Genomic DNA, 18,708 nt, shown 5'->3' with positions numbered 1-18,708 from the left:
TGACCTCAGGGAGTGGGGGTTAATCTCCGGGGATGGGGTTTGACCTCAGGGAGTGGGGGTTGACCTCTGGGGATGGGGTTTGACCACAGAGGTGCAGTTTGACCTCAGGGAGTGGGGTTTGACCTCAGGGGATGGGGTTTGACTTCAGGGAGTGGGGGTTGATCTCCGGGGATGAGGTTTGACCTCAGAGAGTGGGGGTTGATCTCCGGGGATGGGGTTTGACCTCGGAGTGGGGGTTGACCTCTGCGGATAGGGTTTGACCACAGAGGTGCAGTTTGACCTCAGGGAGTGGGGTTTGACCTTAGTGAGAGGGGATTGATTTCAGGGGTGTTTTCCCCTGTATCCTGGCCAATAATTATCCCTCAAGCAGCATCACTTAAAAAAAACCTGGATTCTCATTTATCGCATTGCTGTTTGTGGGATCTTCCTGTGTGAAAAGTGGCTGCTGCGTTTCTTAAATAATATCAGTGACTACACTGCGAAAGTACTTTATTGACTGCAATGCATCATGAGCTTGTGAAAGGAACAATAGAAATGCTACTTATTTTCTCACTTCTTTCCATCACACCAACAACAACTTTTATTTATATAGCAACTTTAACATAGTAAGATGTCCCAAGGCGCTTCACAGGAACATTATAAAACAAATTTTGACATCGAGTCACATAAGGAAATTACCAAAAGTTCGGTCAAAGAGGTCGGTTTTAAGGAGCATCTTGTAGGAGGAAAGAGAGGCAGAGGGGTCCAGGGAGGGAATTCCAGAGCTTCGGGCCTTGGCAATGGTGGAGCGATTAAAATATTGGTGCTCAAGAGCACAGAATTGGAGGAACGCAGTTATCTCGGATGGTTGTAGGGCTGGAGGAGATTACAGAAATAGGCTGAGGCGAGGCACTGGCGGGATTTGAAACGAGGATGAGAATTTTTAAATTGAGGGAGCCAATGTAGGCTGTAGGGGTGATGGATGAATAGGACTTGGTGCGAGTTAGGACACCAGCAGAGCTTCTTGTGACCTTAAGTTTACGAAGGGTAGAACGTGGGAGGCTGCCAGGAGTACATTGGAATAGTCTAGTCTACAGGCAATAAAGGCATGGGTGAGGGTTTCAGCAGCAGAGGAGCTGAGGCAGGGCGAAGAAGGACAATGTTACGGAGATGGAAATAGGCGGTTTTAGTTATGCCACGGATATGTGGTCGGAAACTCATTTTGGGGTCAAATTGACACCTAGGTTGCAAACAGTCTAGTTCCACCCCAGACTGATACTAGGGAGAGGAATGGAGCCGGTGGCTAAGGAATGAAGTTTGTGGCTGGGACCGAAGACAATGGCTTCGGTCTTGCCAATATTGAAGTGGAGGAAATTTCTGCTCATCCCGTACAGAATATTGGACAAGCAGTCTGATAATTTAGAGACAGTGGAGGGGTCGAGAGAAGTGGTGGTGAGGTAGAACTGGGTGTCGTCAGCATACAAGGGGAAACTGATGCCAGAGGTAATGGTGCAGGGTGGGGGGGGGGGGAAGTGAAGCCATTGCCGGTGATTCTCTGGCTATGATTAAATAGATAAGAATAGTGTTATGTATTTAACCCTAGGCAACCTGTATCACACCACCACCTGAGGGCTTACCTGTTGGAGTCCCAAGGGATCCCAGCATCCCTTGGGAGCACGGTATATAAGCAGGTCACCCACGCGATACCTGCACTCTGGAGTCTAATTAAAGGAGCGAAGGTCACACTTACTCATTGCTCACAGTATGCAGTTTCATCCTTTATTATGAGCGTAACAATTGGCGACGAGATAACGAACAACCGCGCGAAAATGTAAAGAACAGTTGGTATCCTGGAGATGTTCTCAGAAGGGGACGATTGGGAGGCCTTCTTGGAGAGACTCGACCAATACTTTGTGGCCAACAAGCTGGAAGGGGACGAGAACATTGCCAAATGAAGGCCGATCCTCCTTCCCGTCTGTGGGGCAACAACCCATGGCCTCATGAAGAATCTTCTAGCTCAGGTAAAACCAACAACCAAATCGTATGAAGAATTGTGTATGTTGGTCCGGGAGCACCTAAATCCTAAGGAAAGTGTTTTGATGGCGAGGTATCGTTTCTACCCGTGTCAATGGTAGGAGGGTCAGGAAGTGGCGAGCTACGTCGCCGAACTAAGGCGTCTTGCAGTACATTGCGAATTTGATGGATTCCTTGAACAAATGCTGAGAGACTTTTTTGTGCATAGCATTGGACATGAGGTTATCCTTCGCAAACTATTGACTGTTGAAACACTGAATCTGAGCAAAGCCATAAAGATAGCCCAGGCATTTATGTCCACCTGCGGTAACATCAAACATAAAGAGGTTTCGGCCAGAACTGTGCACAAAGTAACGTGTTTTTGAGCAGGAATATACATGGCAGAACATAAACGTCGGCTACTGCACGACCCCAGAGTCTGCCATCAATCGTTAATGCGAGGCAGTTAACACCTTGTTGGCGCTGTGGAGGTGATCATCGGGCCCATCAATGCCGCTTCAAACACTATACGTGCAACGGCTGCAGAACAATGGGACACCTGCAGCGAATGTGCAGGCGAGCTGCAAACCCTGCAAACATAGAAACATAGAAAATAGGTGCAGGAGTAGGCCATTTGGCCCTTCGAGCCTGCACCACCATTCAATAAGATCATGGCTGATCATTCACCTCAGTACCCCTTTCCTGCTTTCTCTCCATACCCCTTGATCCCCTTAGCCGTGAGGGCCATATCTAACTCCCTCTTGAATATATCCAATGAACCGGCATCAACAACTCCCTGCGGCAGGGAATTTCACAGGTTAACAACTCTCTGAGTGAAGAAGTTTCTCCTCATCTCAGTCCTAAATGGCCTACCCCCTATCCTAAGACTATGTCCCCTGGTTCTGGACTTCCCCAACATCGGGAACATTCTACCCGCATCTAACCTGTCCCGTCCCGTCAGAATCTTATACGTTTCTAGGAGATCCCCTCTCATCCTTCTAAACACCAATGTATAAAGGCCCAGTTGTTCCAGTTTCTCTTCATATGTCAGTCCTGCCATCCCGGGAATCAGTCTGGTAAACCGTCGCTGCACTCCCCCAATAGCAAGAACGTCCTTCCTCAGATTAGGAGACCAAAACTGAACACAATATTCCAGGTGAGGCCTCACCAAGGCCCTGTATAACTGCAGTAAGACCTCCCTGCTCCTATACTCAAATCCCCTAGCTATGAAGGCCAACATACCATTTGCCTTCTTCACCACCTGCTGTACCTGCATCCCAACTTTCAATGACTGATGAACCATGACACCCAGGTCTTGTTGCACCTCCCCTTTTCGAAATCTGCCGCCATTCAGATAATATTCTGTCTTTGCGTTTTTGCTCGCAAAGTGGATCACCTCACATTTATCCACATTATACTGCATTCATGTTGCAGAGGAAGATCGATCCATGATGGATCAGGCTGAACTAGAGACTCGAACCGAGGAGGCAGAAGTGTACGGGGTACACACCTTCACCACGAAATATACACCAATAATGTTAAAAGTTGAACTGAATGGAATTCCAGTATCCATGGAACTGGACACGAGTGCGAGTCAGTCCATAATGAGCAAAAAGGCCTTCGACAGGCTGTGGTGCAACAAGGCACACAGGCCCAAGCTCAGCCCTATTCAACCAAGCTAAGAACTTACACCAAAGAACTGATCCCTGTAATTGGCAGCGCAGAAGTCAAAGTCTCCTATGATGGAGCAGTGCACGAACTCCCACTATGGATCGTGCCAGGGGATGGCCCCACACTGTTCGGCAGAAGCTGGCTGGGAAAAATCCGCTCGAACTGGGGCGACATCCGAGCGCTTTCGTCCGTCAACGACGCCTCATGTGCCCAGGTTCTGAGCAGATTTCCATCATTGTTCGAGCCAGAAATTGGAAGTTTCTCGGGGGCGAAAGTGCAGATCCACTTGGTTCCAGGTACACGACCCATCCACCACAAGGCACGGGCGGTACTGTATATGATGCGAGAGAAAGTAGAAATTGAGCTGGACAGGCTGCAACGAGAAGGCACCATCACGCCAGTGAAATTCAACGAGTGGGCTAGTCCGATTGTCCCAGTACTCAAAGGTGACGGCACGGTCAGAATTTGTGGGGGACTATAAAGTAATGATAAACCGTTTTTCGCTGCAGGACTAGTACCCACTACCTAAGGCAGACGACCTATTTGCTGGAGGAGGAAAGATGTTCACTAAGTTGGACCTGACCTCGGCCTACATGATGCAGGAGCTGGAGGAATCTTCAAAAGGCCTCACCTGCAACACACACAAAGGTCTGTTCACCTATAACAGATGCCCGTTCAGGATTCGGTCGGCCGCGGCAGTTTTCCAACGGAACATGGAGAGCCTGCTAAAGTCGGTTCCATGCATCGTGATTTTCCAAGACGACATACTGGTCACAAGGAAGGACACCATCGAACACTTGAAAAATCTGGAAGAGGTTCTAAGTCGGGCTAGATTGCGTGGGACTCAGGTTGAATCGCTCGAAGTGTGTTTTCCTGGCGCTAGAAGTCGAGTTCTTGGGAAGAGTCGCAGCAGACGGCATCAGACCCACCGACGCCAAGATGGAATCGGGTGTGTGTTACACAAGCTAACGAATCGGGGATTCTGCAACCGGTCACTTATGCATCCAGGCGTCTGTCCAAGGCCGAAAGGGCCTACAACATGATTGAAAAAGAAGCTCTGGCGTGCGTTTACGGGGTGAAAAAATGCACCAGTATTTGTTTGGCCTCAAGTTTGAGCTTGAAACTGACCATAAGCCGCTCATATCGCTATTCTCAGAGAGCAAAGAGATTAACACCAATGCCTCTGTCCGCATCCAAAGATGGGCACTCACGCTGTCGGCATACAACTATGTAATCCGCCACAGACCGGGCACAGAGAACTGCGCTGATGCTCTCAGTTGGCTACCATTGCCCACCACTGGGGTGGAAATGGCACAGCCTGCAGACTTGCTTATGGTGATGGATGCATTTGAAAACAAAAACTCACCCGTTACGGCCCGTCAGATCAGGACCTGGACCAGCCAGGATCCTTTAATGTCCCTGTTTAAAAAATTGTGACCTCCATGGGAGCTGGTCCAGCTTCCCCGCGGAGATGCAGGAAGAGATTAAGCCATTCCACAGGTGCAAAGACGAAATGTCCTTGTAGGCGGACTGTCTTTTGTGGGGTAATCACATGGTCTTGCCCAAGAAAGGCAGAGAAACGTTCATACGTGACCTACACAGCACCCACCCAGGCATTGTAATGATGAAAGCCATAGCCAGATCCTATGTGTGGTGGCCCGGCATCGACTCAGATTTAGAGTCATGCATGCACCAGTGCAACACTTGCTCTCAACTGAGCAATGCACCCAGAGAGGCACCGCTAAGTTTGTGGCCGTGGCCCTCCAAACCGTTCGAGGATCCACGTTGACAATGCGGGCCCATTTCTAGGCAAAATGTTCTTGGTTGTTGTGGATGCTTATTCAAAATGGATTGAATGTGTAATAATGTCTGTAAGCACGTCCACCGCCACCATCGAAAGCCGATGAGCCATGTTTGCCACACACGGCCTGCCCGACGTCCTAGTCAGTGACAATAGGCCGTGTTTCACCAGTGTTGAATTCAAGGAATTCATGACCCGCAATCGGATCCAGCACGTCACATCTGCCCCGTTCAAGCCCGCATCCAACGGCCAGGCAGAACGGGCAGTTCAGACCATCAAAGCTTGAAACGCATGTCGGAAGGCTCCCTGCAGACCCGACTGTCCCGAGTTCTGCTCAGCTACCGCACCAGACCGCACTCGCACACCGGGGTTCCCCCAGCCGAGCTGCTCATGAAAAGGGCGCTCAAAACAAGGCTCTCTCTTGTCCACCCCTGATCTCCATGATCACGTCGAGGGCAGGCGGCATCAACAAAGCGTGTACCATGATGCGCAAACTTGTCACGTGATATTGAGGTCAATGATCCTGTGTTTTGTACTCAATTATGAACATGGTCCCAAATGGCTCGCTGGCACGATCATAGCCAAAGAAGGGAGTAGGGTGTTACAGGTCAAATTGGCCAATGGACTAATGTGCAGAAAGCATTTGGACCAAATCAAATTGCGGTTCACCAACAGCTACAAGCAACCCGAAGAGGACACCACCAAATTTGACCCTCCAACACACACACGTGGCAACCGATATCATGGTTGACCATGAAGCCAAACTCACCATCCCCAGCAGCCCGGCAAGGCCGGCTGCCCAGCAGCCTAGTGAAGAACTGACCAACTCACCCACACCTGCATCTGTGCCGAGACGATCGACAAGGGAGCGAAAAGCCCCAGATCGTCTCACCCTGTAAATAAGTGTACTATTAACTTTACAAGGGAGTGATGTTATGTATTTAACCCTTGGCAACCTGTATCACACCACCACCAGAGGGCCTACCTGATGGAGTCCCAAAGGATCCCAGCATCCCTTGGGAGCACTGTACATAAGCAGGCCACCCATGCGGTACCTGCACTCTGGAGTCTTATTAAAGGAGCTAAGGTCACACTTGCTCATTGTACACAGTACTCAGTTTCATCCTTTATTAACAAATAGAACCAGGCGAGTGCAGTCCTATCCAGCTGGACGACGGTGGGGAGGCGTTAGAGGAGGTTGGTATGGTCAACCGTGTCAAAGGCTGCAGACAGGTTGAGAAGTACGAGAAGGTATAGTTTACCTATGTTACAGTCATGAAGGATGTCATTTGTGACTTTGATAAGTGCCGTTCCAGTACTATGATGGGGTGGAAATCGGATTGAAGAGATTCAAACTTGGAGTTCCGGGAACGATGGGCACGGATTTGGGAGGTGACAACTCGTTCAAGGACTTTGGAGAGGAAAAGGAGGTTGGAGATGGGGGGGTCGGGGGGGCTAGTTTGTAAGGACGGAGGGATCAAGGGTTTTTTTTTTTAAGAGGTGAAGGATGATGACGGCAGATTTGAGGAAGTGGGGGACAGTACCTGAGGAGTTGGAACCATTAACAATGTCGGCTAACATGGGAATCAGAAAAGGACGTTGGGTGGTCAGCAGTTTAGGGAATAGGGTCGAGGGAGCAGAAAGTGGGGTTCATGGACAGGATGAGCATGGAGAGGTCAAGAGGGGAGATCGGAGAGAAACTGGAGAAAAATGCAAGTTCAGGGCTGGGGCAGGGGGAACCTTAGAGTAAGTTTGGCTCGTTGGGCTGGGGGAAGGGAGAGCAGTGGCAGAGGCAGCTGATCGGATGGTCTCAATCTTAATTACAAAGAGGTCCATGAGCTCCTCCTACTTCTTGTTGGAGGTAAGGGTGAAGGAGATAGGGCAGAGGGGTCTAAGAAGATGTATTGCAGTAGAGAACAGAAGCCGGGGGTTAGCTTTGCATTCCAGAATGATCCTGGAATAGTGGGCAGTTTTGGCAGATGAGAGCAGTGTTATGTATTTAACCCCTTGTAATCTGTATTACACGACCACCAGAGGGCCTACTTGTTGGAGTCCCAAGGGATCCCAGCATCCCTTAGGAGCATGGCATATAAGCAGGCCACCCACGAGGTACCTGCACTCTGGAGTCTTATTAAAGGAGCTAAGATCACACTTGCTCATTGTACACAGCACTCAGTTCCATCCTTTATTATGAGTGTACCAATTGGCGACAAGGTAACGAACAACCGCGCGAAAATGCAAAGAACAGTCGGTATCCTGGAGAAGTTCTCAGAGGGGGATGATTGAGAGGCCTTCGTGGAGAGACTCGACCAATACTTTGTGGCCAACGAGCTGGAAGGGAACGAGAACACTGCCAAATGAAGGGCGATCCTCCTACTTGTCTGTGGGGCAACAACCTAAGGCCTCATGAAGAATTTTCTAGCTCCGGCAAAACCAACAGCTAAATTCTATGAAGAATTATGCACGCTGGTCCGGGAGCACCTAAATCCTAAGGAAAGCGTTTTGATGGTGAGATATCGGTTCTACACGTGTCAACGGTCGGACTAAGGCGCCTCGCAGGACATTGCGAATTTGAGGGATTCCTAGAACAAATGCTTAGAGACTTTTTTGTACTGGGCATTGGCCATGAGGTAGTTTGCAAACTGTTGACTGTTGAAACCTCGAATCTAAGTAAAGCCATAACGATAGCCCAGGCATTTATGTCCACCAGCGACGACACCAAACAGATTTCGCAGAGTAAAGAAGTTTCGGCCAGTACTGTACACAAAGTAACGTCGATTTCCAGCAGAACTATACATGGCAGAACGTACACGCTGGCTACTGCTTCCCGACCTCACATGACCCAGAGTCTGCCATCAATCGTTAATGCGATGCAGTTAACACCTTGTTGGCGCTGTGGAGGTGATCATCGGCCCCATCAATGCCGCTTCAAGCACTATGCGTGCAACGGCTGCAGAACAATGGGACACCTCCAACGAATGTGCAGGCGAGCTGCAAACCCTGCAAACCACCACGTTGCAGAGGAAGATCGATCCACTGTGGATCAGGCTGAATTGGAGACTCGCACCAAGGAGGCAGAAGGGTACGGGGTACACACATTCATCACGAAATGTCCACCAATAATGTTGAAAGTTGAATTGAATGGAATTTCAGTATCTATGGATCCGGACATGGGGGCAAGTCAGTCCATAATGAGGAAAAAGGCTTTCGACAGGCTGTGGGGCAAAAAGGTACACAGGGCCAAGCTCAGCCCCATTCTCACCAAACTAAGGACTTACACCAAGGAACTAATCCCTGTAATTGGCAGTGCAGAAGTCAAAGTTTCCTATGATGGAGCAGTACACGAACTCCCGCTGTGAATTGTGCCAGGGGATGGCCCCACATTGTTTGGGTAAAATCCGCTGGAACTGGGATGACATCCGAGCGCTTTTGTCTGTCGACGACGCCTCATGTGCCCAGGTTCTGAGCAAGTTCCCATCATTGTTTGACCCTGGCATTGGAAGCTTCTCGGGGGCGAAAGTGCAGATCAATTTGGTTCCCGGTATGCGACCCATCCACCACAAGGCACGGGCGGTACTGTACATGATGCGTGAAAAAGTGGAAATTGAGCTGGACAGGCTGCAGCGAGAAGGCATCATCGCTCCAGTGGAATTCAAAGAGTGGGCTAGTCCGATCATGCCGTCCTCTTTAAGTACCGGGACAATCAGAATTTGGGGGACTATAAAGTAACGATTAACCGTTTTTCGCTACAGGACCAGTACCCGCTACCCAAGGCAGACAACCTATTTGCAACCCTGGCTGGAGGGAAGATATTCACCAAGCTGGACCTGACCTTGGCCGACATGACGCAGGAGCTGGGGAGTCTTCGAAAGGCCTCACCTGCATCAACACGCCCAAAGGTCTGTTCATCTATAACAGATGCCTGTTTGGGATTCGGTCAGCCGCGGCAATCTTCCATCGGAACATGGAGAGCCTGCTAAAGTCGGTTCCTCGCACCGTGGTTTTCCAGGATGACATACTGGTTACAGGTCGGGACACCATTGAGCACTTGAAGAAGCTGGAAGAGGTTCTTAGTCAGTTGAATTGCATGGGGATCAGGTTGAAACGCTCGAAGTGTGTTTTCCTGGTGCAGGAGCTCGAGTCCTTGGGAAGAAGAATCGCAGCAGACGGCATCAGACCCACCGATGCCAAGACAGAGACCATCAAGAACACAGAACGTGACGGAGCTGTGGTTGTTCCTGGGACTCGTTAACTCTTTGGATAATTTCCTACCTGGCTTAAGCACCCTGCTAGAACCCCTACATGTGCTATTGCGCAAGGGAGACGACTGGGTATGGGGGAATTCACAAGAGGCTGCCTTTAAGAAAGCCAGAAATCTGTTGCGTTCAAACAAACTGCTTGTCCTGTATAACCCTTGTGAAAGATTAGTACTAGCTTGTGACGCGTTGTCATATGGGGTCGGGTGTGTGGTTCTACAGGCTAACGAATCGGGGATTTTGCAACCGGTCACTTATGCCTACAGTATGATTGAAAAAGAGACTCTGCCGTGCGATTACGGGGTATAGAAAATGCACCAGTACTTACTTGGCCTCAAGTTTGAGCTTGAAACTGACCACAAACCACTCATATCGCTGTTCTCTGAGAGCAAAGGGATTAATACCAATGCTTCTGCCCGCATCCAAAGATGGGTGCTCACGCTATCGGCATACAACTATATAATCCGCCACAGACTGGGCACAGAGAACTGCGCTGACGCCCTCAGTCGGCTGCCATTGCCCACCACTGGGGTGCAAATGGCACAGCCAGCGGACTTGCTCATGGTAATGGATGCATTCGAAAACGAAAAGTCCCCCGTTATGGCTCGCCAGATCAGGACCTGGAACAGCCAGGATCCTTTATTGTCCTTGGTAAAAAAAACTGTGTCCTCCATGGGAGCCGGTCCAGCGTCCCAGCGGAGATGCAGGAGGCGATTAAGCCGTTCCACAGGCGCAAATACGAAATGTCACTGCAGGCGGACTGTCTGTTGTGGGGCAATCGCGTGGTCTTGCCCAAGAAAGCCTGAGATACGTTCATTTGTGAACTGCATAGTTCCACCCAGGCATTGTAATGATGAAAGCCATAGCCAGATCCCATGTGTGGTGGCCCGGCATCGACTCAGGTTTAGAGTTATGCGTGCGCCAGTGCAACACTTGCTCTCAGCTGAGCAATGCACCCAGAGAGGCACCGCTAAGTTTGTGGTCGTGTCCCTCCAAACCGTTCGAGGATCCACGTTGACTATGTGGGCCCATTTCTAGGCAAAATGTTTTTGGTTGTCATGGACGCTTACTCAAAATGGATCGAATGTGCAATAATGTCTGTAAGCATGTCCACGGCCACTATTGAAAGCCTATGAATCATGTTTGCCATGCACGGCCTGCCTGATGTCCTAGTCAGCGACAATGGGCCGTGTTTCACCAGTGCTGAATTCAGGTATTCATGACCTGCAATGGGATCAAGCACGTCACATCTGCCCCGTTCCACATCCAACGGCCAGGCAGAACGGGCAGTTCAGACCATCAAGCAATGCCTGAAATGCATGGTGGAAAGCTCCCTGCAGACCCGACTATCCCGAGTGCTGCTCAGCTACCGCACCAGACCCCACTCACTCACCGGGGTTCCCCCAGCTGAGCTGCTCCTGAAAAGGGCGCTCAAAACAAGGTTCTCTCTTGTCCACCATGATCGCCATGATCACGTGGAGGGCAGGCAGCATCAAAAAAGTGTGTACCATCATCGCGCAAATTTGCCACGGGATATTGAGATCAATGATCCTGTGTTCATACTCAATTATGGACATGGTCCCAAATGGCTCGCTGGCACGATCATAACCAAAGAGGGGAGTAGGGTGTTTCAGGTCAAATTGGCCAATGGACTAACGAACAGAAAACATTTGGACCAAATCAAATTGTGGTTCACCAACAGCTACAAACAACCTGAAGAAGACACCACCAACTTTGACCCTCCAACACACACACAAGTGGCAATTGACATCATGGTTGACCACGAAGTGGAACTTACCATCTCCAGCAGACCGGCATGGCTGGCTGCCCAGCAGCCCAGTGAAGAACTAACCAACTCACCCACATCCACATTTGTACCGAGACGATCGACAAGGGAGCGAAAAGCCCCAGATCGTCTCAGCTTGTAATTAAGTGTACTAGTGACTTCACGGGGGAGTGATATTATGTATTTAACCCCTTGCAACCTGTATTACACGACCACCAGAGGGCCTACCTGTTGGAGTCCCAAGGGATCCCAGCATCCCTTGGGAACATGATATATAAGCAGGTCACCCACAAGGTACTTGCACTCTGGAGTCTTATTAAAGGAGCTAAGATCACACTTGCTCATTGTATACAGTACTCAGTTTCATCCTTTATGATGAACGTATCAAGCAGGACCCGACAGTGCTTTATGTGGTCAATGTTTTCTCCAGGGGCAGACAAGAAGGAAGTAGGGTTGGGAGCGGAAAGGGGAGATGTGGCCGGAGAGCGATACAAGGAATTGATAAGATAGGACCTTATCTGTGGCTGACTGATGGTAGTGGCAAGGTCAAAGGAGTGCCCATGAATATGGGTTGGGGAGTTCACATGGAGGGAGAGATTAAGGGAGGATAGGAGGGCAGTGAACTCAGAGGAGCGAGAGTATGATGAATTAAGATGGAGGTTGAAATCACTGAGAATGAGAAGTCGCTCAGAGCAGAGGCTGAGGGAGGAAAGCAGTGAAGATATCTCGGTGATAAGATTTTTATGGTACTTGGGTGGGTGGTGGAGAATGAGAGTTTTAAATGAGAGGTAAGAGAGGTGGAACAAGGTGCGATGCTCAAAGAAGGAGAACGTACCAGAGTAGTAGGGGAAGTACCAGAGTAGACCGAGGTGTGATTTGGTGATGAGAGCCACACTATCACCACAGCGGTCTGAGCAGGGCAAGTGGTGGAAGGTATAGCCAGGCGGGGAGGCTTCATTTAGGGAGAAAGTGTCATCGCTCCTCAGCCAGATATTGATGCAATCATCCACAATAAGCTCATGAATGGCAATGACCCTGGTCACAAGTGAACAGACATTCTGGAGGGCAATGCAGAGAGGGACGAAGATAGCTGAACCACATCCAGAGTCCACAGGGTCAGCACTGTAGAGGTAAGTTGAATGGAGAGGAAATTGGCAAGATCAGCCCCCAGCTGAGTGGTAAGGTCGGTGAGGGAGTAGGATGGGGCAGTTGGGGTTGCTGCTCATAAGGAGTCAGCGACGAGTGCCTCGATGACCTTCGGAGGATGCCAAGAGAGGCAGAGAGTGACGCTGCAAGCTTATCGAAGAGGGAGTCAAGCCCGGGATGGTGGCAGGAGAGTAGGAAGGTCAAAGAGTACTGAAGGGCTGGGGTAGGGATTTGGGAGGGCAGAGTACCCAAGAAGGGAGAAATGAACGGGGGCATGACAACAGGAGAGAGAGGTCTAGGAGGGGTAGAAAGAAAATAAAAAGGGGGAGAACAATGTGGAACTAAGTGTGACTGTCTCGGGTACACAGCGGCAGCCAGGATGCGCACACAAATGGACACAGGGAAAACTCAAGTTGCATAGGCCTGATTATGTAGCAATTACTAGGATACATATATCCTGGTAGTAACAGGGAATAGAGAGGAGACAATAGGATTGTGCCAGGGTTAAAGTCAGAGGTCCGGTGCTGAGATAAAGTTGACGTAGGTAGGGTGAAGTCAGCGTGAAGCATTGACAAACGATTGTCCAAGTTTGGAGACAGGTGCAGCGGGTGAGTGAAATCCAAAAGATATTTGAAAAGGTAGAGAATTGGAGGGTGGAGGTTATTGCCGTAGGAATGAGAGATGGTTGCAGTGCAGAAAGACGATGGTGAAATTGACGCAAGTTGGAGCTCACCATAGCTCAAAAGTGGCGGAGAAATGTACTTCGGCCCAGGAGAGTCATCATCATCATAGGCAGTCCCTCGGAATCGAGGAAGACTTGCTTCCAATATTAAAATGAGTTCTCAGGTGACTGAACAGTCCATTACAGGACCTACAGTCTCTGTCGCAGGTGGGACAGGCTGTCGTTGAAGGAATGGGTGGGTGGGACAGGTTTGCTGCACGCTCCTTGCGCTGCCTGCACTTGGTTTCTGCGTGCTCTCGGCGATGAGAGTCGAGGTGCTCAGCGCCCTCCCGGATGCTGTTCCTCCACTTAAGGCAGTCTTTGGCCAGGGATTCCCAGGTGTCGGTGGGGATTGTTATGTATGTATGTAGACCCTTACCCAAATGTAAGACTCGCCACCAGGGGGCACACCTGTGGGAGACCGAAGGGTCACCTGTGCACCCTGGGGCAAGCAGGTATAAAAGGTGACTCACCGTGCTGCTTCCTCACTCTCGAGTCTGAAATAAAGAGACCAAGGTCACAACAGTTTGAGCTTGCGATATGGTCCTTGGATTTATTCTGAACATAACAGAAATGTTGCACTTTATCAAGGAGGCTTTGAGGGTGTCTTTGAAACATTTCCTCTGCCCACCTGGGGCTCGCTTGCCATGTAGGAATTCCGAGTAGAGCGCTTGCTTTGGGAGTCTTGTGTCAGGCATACGGACAATATGGCCTAACGGAGCTGGTCAAGTGTGGTCAGTGCTTCGATGCTGGGGATGTTGGCCCTGTCGAGAACACTGACGTTGGTGTGTTTGTCCTCCCAGGGGATTTGCAGGATTTTGTGGAGACATCGCTGGTGGGATTTCTCCAGTGAATTGAGGTATCGACTGTATATGGTCACTTCTCTGAGCCATACAAGAGGGCGGGTATCACTACAGCCCTATAGGCCATAAGGAGAGTAAAGTATTAGGCAGAAACCAGACTGTAGCTGAAGCTGTCCTCGTAGGACTGCTCCTGGGAATGGCCAAGGGGGCCATCAGCCGGTTCAGGCAGCGGGCAGTCGAGGGGGTCATTCAGCCCGACTGCCTGCCTCTCTTCCGCGGTTACATCCGAGCCAGGGTGTCCCTGGAGATGGAGCACGTGGTGTCCACTAGTACGCTCGCGGCCTTCCGCGAGAGGTGGGCACCGAAGGGACTGGAGTGCATCACACCCCTGGCAACCAAATTTTAATTTGATTATTATTGCTTAAAGTTGTTTAATTGACAGTTTTTAGTGCCCACCCCCACCCCGCCCTATTAGCCAGGAGGCACTTGTATAATTTGTGTTTCAGTGCCCTCAAAAAAAACCCACAAAAAACAAAAAAAAAACAAGGGGGCACCTGTTTGGTGTCCCTCCCCCTTTAATCAGGGGGTATGTAATTTATTGTTTTCTACAAAAATAGTTGTAGCTGAAGCTGAAAATCCAGTAGAACCTGTTGGCCAGTTACAGGCTCAGCAGGGAACAGCAGCAATGGGGGAAGGGTTGAAAGCTGATCAAAATTACTTTAAAATTTAAGCAACAGAGCCACAGATCAGAGACACAACAGCTGGGTCTTACGGTGTGGTCCAGTCAGAAGTATAGCCTTGAGGCTGAATTTTCCAGGGTGGTAGCGGGAGTAATCGGTGGCGGGCTGGGTGGGAAAGTTGTTATTTTTGATAGCGGGTCATCACGTTCCCACGCGTCTTTTCCCCAGGCACCTCTGTCAGTGTGGAGCCAAGCCAACCCTCAGTGGCAGGCGACCCAATTGAGATCATTTATCAGGTAGTTGACAGGCTGTGTTCTACTGTGAGCACACAGGGAGGTTAAAGTAACAGTGGCCTCAGTCTTTATTAAGACATTCCAGAGTGAGGAACAGGCCTTCGGGGCCGGCTTATATACAGTGCTCCCAAGGGATGCTGGGATCCCTTGGGACTTCAGGGGATGCGCTCCCTGGTGGCGGAACATGGGAGTGCATGCTTTACAGATACACAACAGTTTCCACTTACTTTTTAAATTTCCCTGCATGGTCTTGGTATTCAGTTCGGGAAGCACGTCTGTCCACCTGAGGCGTGAGTTCCGGGGCCATTGCTACAGCTGATTACTGGACTGCATGAAGGATTGGCCAAATAACAGAAAACAGAGAGTCGGGATAAAGGGGGTCATTTTCCGGTTGGCAAACTGCAACTAGTGGGGTGTCGCAGGGATCAGTGCTGGGGCTTCAATTATTTACAATTTATATTAATGATTTGGATGATGGGACTGAGTGTAATGTACCCAAATTTGCTGATGACACAAAGTAAAAAAGTAAGTTGTGAGGGGCCGAAATTGCCCCTTTGCGCAGTGCCAGTTAGCACTGGCGGCCATGATCAGGGTCCTAAAGGATTTTCGCCCATGCGCTGCACACAGAGCGCTCCCCTGGAATTGCCCCCAGGGTGGTGGGTGAAAAGGGGTTTGCGCTGCGTCACGGCGATGACCAGCGTAAAAGTTTTCAAACATATAAAAATAAAATTTCAATACGCATTTTTACAGTAAAAACCCTGTCCACCCAGGTAGGTTTCTTTTAAACCCTATTAAAACACAAAAACACATTAAAAAAAAATCCCCCAATTATTTTTTTTCCCTAAAACATTTAATTAACTTTCATTTCAATTAATTTTGAACATGTGTGGTGTTTTTCAAAAATGTATTAAGTTGTGTTTGGGTGTTTTTGGGGGTTATTCTCATTGATAGTAATGGGAACTCGTAAAATCGGAGTTGCCATTACTATCAATTAGAATACTTTACCATGATTGGTTGTCCAGACCCACGTGACTCCAGCTTCCCTGTCCGTATCTAGAAGACGTGGACGCGCTGCGAAGCGCGGGTAAAGAAGGCCTCCGACCGGAATCGAAGGCGCTTCCGGGACCACCAGGTACATTCGTAGAGAAATTTCGGGTCGGAGGTGTTCGTCCGAAGGAAACCTCCAACCGGAATTTCAGGGCTATTGTTAGCAGCACTTAAACTGTTTGTCATGGTTTCTGCAGCTCTTCCGCTGAACTTGCATAAGATTGTAAATCCACAATTGCATTTAAGATCTACTTAATTTTATGTATTACCTATGCACACATATCTTTTATTTAAGAACATAAGAACATAAGAAATAGGAGCAGGAGTAGGCCACATGGCCCCTCGAGCCTGCTCCACCATTCAATAAGATCTTGGCTGATCTGATCATGGACTCAGCTCCACTTCCCATAACCCCTTATCCCCTTATCGTTTAAGAAACTGTCTATTTCTGTCTTAAATATATTCAATGTCCCAGCTTCCACAGCTCTCTGAGGCAGCGAATTCCACAGATTTACAACCCTCTGAGAGAAAAAATTTCTCCTCATCTCAGTTTTAAATGGGCGACCCCTTATTCTAAGATCATGCCCTCTAGTTTTAGCCTCCCCCATCAGTGGAAACATCCTCTCTGCATCCACCTTGTCAAGCCCCCTCATTATCTTATACATTTCAGTAAGATCACCTCTCATTCTTCTGAATTCCAATGAGTAGAGGCCCAACCTACTCAACCTTTCCTCATAAGTCAATCCCCTCATCTCCGGAATCAACTTAGTGAACCTTCTCTGAACAGCCTCCAAAGCAAATATATCCTTTCATAAATATGGAAACCAAAACTGCACACAGTTTGTACCAGTCACTGATACAAAAGTCTATAGATTTGTGACTAAAACAATAGCTTCCCAGTTAATGTACTTTTTAAATTATGTTCTTGATCATATTTGTCGATGGCGTCATAATACTTAATGATAATATTATTTAAATAATTCTTTGTCACTCATATATAACTTTTATTATGCTATTGCAGAGTAAAGAATCAACACCCACTATGTTAGATTAAACTTAAAATGTAATGTGGCCATGGACCCGCCCAGGTAGGCAAAGTTCCGGCCTTGATATCCAGACAATTCCAAGGAGTCCAGGAATTTGGAAGTCAAATTTGAGAAGAGATCCAGGAGCTCAATGAGAATAGCAGAGAGCTGGGGAGGGCCAATGACAGTTTAAAATTGTAACTAACTTGTAGTCAAGTCTAAAATGCACTCACTAATAGAGCCTGGAGAACTTAAACAGTGGACGAGAGGAGATTGGGAGAGAAAGGGCAAAGGATAGCAAGCAGATTCCCAAGGATAGAGGTGCACAGTGAAGAATTCCTTCGGGAGTCTGCCAACCTAGGAGTTATCTTGTAGCGTGTCATCATCATCATAGGCAGTCCCTCGGAACCGAGTAAGACTTGCTTCCACTCTTAAAATAAGTCCTTAGGTGGCTGAACAGTCCAATACGAGAACCACAGTCCCTGTCACAGGTGGGACAGATAGTCGTTGAGGGAAGGGATGAGTGGGACTGGTTTGCCGCACGCTCTTTCCGCTGCCTGCGCTTGATTTCTGCATACTCTCGGCGTTGAGACTCGAGGTGCTCGGCGCCCTCCCGGATGCACTTCCTCCACTTAGGGCGGTCTTTGGCCAGCGACTCAGGTGTCAGTGGGGATGTTGCACTTTATCAGGGAGGCTTTGAAGGTGTCCTTGTAACATTTCCTCTGGCCACCTTTGGCTCGTTTGCCGTGAAGGAGTTCCGAGTAGAGCGCTTGCTTTAGGAGTCTTGTGTCTGGCATGCGGACAAGGTGGCCTGCCCAGCGGAACTGATCAAGTGTGGTCAGTGCTTCAATGCTGGGGATGTTGGCCTAGTCGAGGACGCTGATGTTGGTGCGTCTGTCCTCCCAGGGGATTTGTAGAATCTTGCGGAGACATCGTTGGTGGTATTTCTTCAGCGACTTGAGTTGTCTACTGTACATGGTCCATGTCTCTGAGCCATACAGTAGGGCGGGTATCACTACAGCCCTGTAGACCATGTAGCGTGTGTCATGCACCAGGTAACGTTTTTCTAAGATCAAGGTGCTATAGGAACAGGAGCAGGCCATTTAACCCCTTGAGCCTGTTCCGTCATTGAATCAGATTTATACGATGAATAGTTGTGGGATGCCACTAGTCACATTGTGCCGATTAAAGTACCCACCCATTATCCCTACTCTCTGTCTCCTGCCACGCAGCTGATTTCCTAACTATGTCAATAATTTGCCTTCAACTTTAGCTAACAGTTTCTTAAAACAGACTTTATTGAATGCGTTCTGGAAGTCCATATAAGTAACATCCATAGACAGTTCCCCTGTCTGCTACTTTAGTCACCTCTTCAAAAATTCAATCAGGTTTATCAGGCATGACCTTTCACAAATCCATGCTGGCTCTCTCTGATCAGCTGAAAATTCTCGAGGTGTTCAGTCACTTTATCCTTAATTATAGACTCT

The 18,708-nt window shown here is 49.0% G+C and overlaps 1 protein-coding gene across 1 annotated transcript in view; it reads right to left on the bottom strand.

Annotated features, from left to right (window-relative positions):
- elp3 (elongator acetyltransferase complex subunit 3) overlaps positions 1-18,708 on the bottom strand; it is a 210,368-nt gene that overhangs the window by 124,555 nt on the left and 67,105 nt on the right. The window lies entirely within an intron of this gene.

The sequence above is a fragment of the Pristiophorus japonicus genome, chromosome 7 (assembly GCF_044704955.1).
Source record: "Pristiophorus japonicus isolate sPriJap1 chromosome 7, sPriJap1.hap1, whole genome shotgun sequence".
Lineage (NCBI taxonomy): Eukaryota > Metazoa > Chordata > Chondrichthyes > Pristiophoridae > Pristiophorus > Pristiophorus japonicus.
This window is presented reverse-complemented; position numbering and strand designations above follow the sequence as displayed.